The sequence below is a fragment of the Galeopterus variegatus genome, unplaced genomic scaffold (genome assembly GCF_000696425.1).
Source record: "Galeopterus variegatus unplaced genomic scaffold, G_variegatus-3.0.2 Scaffold647, whole genome shotgun sequence".
Classification (NCBI taxonomy): Eukaryota; Metazoa; Chordata; class Mammalia; order Dermoptera; family Cynocephalidae; genus Galeopterus; species Galeopterus variegatus.
In genome coordinates this window covers 169,438-172,923 of record NW_007726758.1, presented here as the reverse complement: position 1 = coordinate 172,923, position 3,486 = coordinate 169,438, and the positions used below count along the sequence as shown (strand labels likewise).

The 3,486-nt window shown below is 56.6% G+C and overlaps 1 long non-coding RNA gene across 1 annotated transcript; it reads right to left on the bottom strand.

The window, feature by feature from the left end:
• Positions 1-453: 453 nt before the first annotated feature.
• On the bottom strand, positions 454-1,689 carry LOC103589062. The gene is made up of 3 exons (XR_550359.1): positions 1,623-1,689; positions 1,264-1,376; positions 454-551 (listed from the first exon to the last, which is right to left on the bottom strand). It is a non-coding gene; the product is annotated as an uncharacterized LOC103589062 (long non-coding RNA).
• Between the last annotated feature and the right edge of the window lie 1,797 nt (positions 1,690-3,486).

Here is a 3,486-nt window from a genome sequence, read left to right as displayed (position 1 = left end):
TGCCAACATCCTGGACCGAAGCCAAGCTCCGCCACCAAAATATATCTGGGCACCTCAAGCGCCACACTGAGATCCCCCAAACGGCATATTCCTGCTCCCCTCTCCCCATACATCATCCTGAGGGCTCCAAAGAGTTATCTTACTGGATCCCCAAAGCTTACTAAGGCTTCCGCAAAGGTACTAAGGCGTCCGTTGCTAGTATCTTCCCAGTGATCACCCTGAAATCCTGCAATGTATCCCCCTGTCCCTCCTGTTATTTCCTAAGCCTTAGTAAATGATCGTCGAGGGTCCCCCAAAGCCAAACGGGAGGATTCCCCAGGACGTCACATTTTGGGGGATCCCAAATGGTCATCACCCGAGGCTTTTAAACTTTCACCCTGAGATACCCCCCCCCCCCCAAATGTGGTTCTCATTCCAGGAGAATGCTCACTACTCACAGGCAGGGCCGCTTTCATCTCCGTTGGTCACCGGTTCCTTGCTAGTAGGACTAGGATTGGTGCCTCCGGCCGCGGACTCCCCGCCTCGCTCCAGCATCTTCCTGGCACAGGAACCTAAGGGCAGGGCGCGGGGCGGGAGGTTGATGCTGGTGATTACCAGGCTGATGGGGTTGAGGGCCCAAAATCAGGGGTCAGCCTGTTTACGAATGAAGTCTGTAGAAATCTGGGCTCCTAGGGTGAGTGCATGCGTAGTGGGAAGACGGGCCGAGCCCAGCGGGCGGGGCCATGCAAACCGACCCCGAGGCAGTTCCTCTGCAACGTAAACCCTGGGCTGGAGTCCTTGAACAGAGCAGGCAGGCGAGGCCTCTACCACTCAACCTCGGCGGCCGCCTTGAGCGCGGAGCGGGCTGGGTCTATGTCCACAGGGGGCAGAACTGTACCCACCAGATAGGGCCGGCCCGTGGCTCACTCGGGAGAGTGTGGTGCTGATAACGCCAAGGCCACGGGTTCGGGTCCCTGTACAGGGATGGCCGGTTAGCTCACTGGCTGAGCGTGGTGCTGACAACACCAAGTCAAGGGTTAAGATCCCCTTACTGGTCATCTTTTAAGAAAAAAAAAAAAAAGAACTTTACCCACCAGACCCTCCGGGCCGCAGTACCTAGACGGAATGGGCGGAGCTATACAAACAGAACCAAAGTCCGTCGCCCAGCAACTAGACCCAGGGGCGGGGCCTTCGAGCAGAATGGGCGGGTCTTTGCCACTCTGTCCCAGGGGAGAGGCCTGTGACTGGAGTGGGCGGGATTTCACGTCGAGGAGGTAGCTTTACCCGGTTTTTGGCTTAGTCTCAGTCCATCGACGCCGCGTCAACCGCGTCTTTCCTGCCGCGAAATTTCATCCCGGGCGTGGAGTTGGGGCCAAGGAGGACAGAGGGGAGGAAACCTGGAGGAAGATACGGAAGGAACGTGGCATGTGTTGTGACCCAGAGACCCCTAATGGGCTTTTCCCTCGCGGTCCCAAGCGTCTGGGACTCAATGCACCCCTCGGAATCATGACATTCGGGTATCAAAGCACCCTCCCAAGGCTCAGGTGCCAATGCACTGTCCCTCGGGAACCTAGGCATCTCCCCTCCAGAAGATCCTGGCGTCCAGTCCCCAATCCGGTTCCCCTGGACCCCTGTCCCCTCACCTGCCAGACGGCCCCTCCCCGGGGGCGGGGCTCTGGGGCACTCCCGCCGCGGCCGCTGCCGCTGCCGCGCTGCCTTCGGACCCCGCGGAGCTGCACGTTCCTGCGCGCGCCTGGCGACGGGGGAGGGGTGAGCTCGGCGCGAACTGCTCTGCCCTGCCTCATTTCCATCCCCTCCCACGCTGAGCCGGAGGGGGCGTAAGTACGCACGCGCAGCCGCGGCCCCCTGAGGCTGCGGCGGGGGGAGACGGAATGGAAAGGGGGCTCGGTGCGCCTGGGCTCAAGTTCGTGAGCAAGCGCCAAGCTACCGGCGTAAGGACCGCAGGAGAGTGCACAGCCGGCTACGGGGCCTACGGTGGCTGACTGGAGTCAAGCACGTGCCGGACTAACGTGGACACACTGCGCTTGGAGATCAGTGAGGCAGTTCCCAGTGTATGCACCCCTCTTTTTTAAGGCCCTCTTCGAGAATTCCGCTGGGAGTCCGAGTTCCGTTTCCGGAGGCAGTTTCCAGAATTCGCTGCCTCAAGGCGTTTGCAAAGTCTGGCTGTTTCTTTGAGAGGGCGGAGGCGGGACTCTGGGGCTCTGCGCGAGCTGTCGCCCAATAAAAGGCACGTTATTTGCGTAGCGCTCCGGCCCACTTAGCCATTGGGTGATTCCAAGGTTTTCAGAGCCCCCTTCCTATGCTACCTCCTTCTCGGGGACCGGGCGGACCCGAGGTGTCCAAGCCCACGCTCCTGGTGCCAGGCCCGAGGTGGCATGCGTCTTGGCATGTTTCCGGGCAGTGATGGTGCACTTTTCTGCCCCGCGCCAGAATGAAGGAACGTGAGGTGCCCATAAAAGCCTTCCACGTGGTGGGGGTGGATGTCCAGCCTGACAACCCATAAGGTCTAGAGAGCCCCAGGACCGGTGGAGGTTATTTGGCCGGTTATTTGGGCTCTGGAGCCAGATTGCCTGGGTAACTGGTTTCCAGTCTTGGTTCTGCCACCTTCTAGCTGTGTGACCTTGGGCAAGTCCCTTCATCTGTCCTCAGTTTCCTCATCTAAAAAATGTAGGATTGTTAGGATTAAATACGATAATCAATGGAAAGAGTTTAGAGTAGGAAGTGCCTAGGATGCTGAATAAATATTATCAATGTTACTTTTTGTTTTTATTGTGCATTAAACTAGGGCTGATGGGGTCAAGGGTGTCCTAGGAACAGCAGGTGTACAGACCTCAAGGTGGGAAGGAGTGTGCTGTGTTCAGGGTGATGGATGTTGGACGTGACCGGCACCATTGTGCACACAATAAGCACAAAATAGCCGCAGGCCTTGTCTTCCATTCCAGCACCAAACCCTTCCCCCATTCCCTTTAGGAGAAGCCTCCTGACTTCTGCAAAACAGAAACCCTTTTGCTGCTGCAAGGGAACAATTCTCCACCCTGGTCACATAGCTTCCGCATTAGCATAATACCCCTCCTTGATTGTATCAGCCAGCCCTTGGCTCCCTATATAGGCTCTCTCACCCCCACACCTGGTGCTGTTCTCCATTTTGAGGGCAGCCAGCAGATTCTTTTACTTTTTTTTAAAGATGACCAGTAAGGGGATCTTAACCCTTGACTTTGTATTGTCAGCACCACACTGTCCAAGTGAGCTAAGTGGCCATCCCTATATAGGGATCCAAACCTGTGGCCTTGGTGTTATTGGCACCACACACTTCCAAGTAAGCCACAGGCCCGCCCTCGGCTCACTTTTTTTCATAGGGGATCTCACCTATTATGTCAACTGGCCTTCCAGTTCATGTACATTCCATGGTCAATCCTACGTTAGGGACTTTGCACAATCTCTTTAATTTTTTTTTAGGCCCTTCTTCCATCTTTTTGCTGGCCTGAT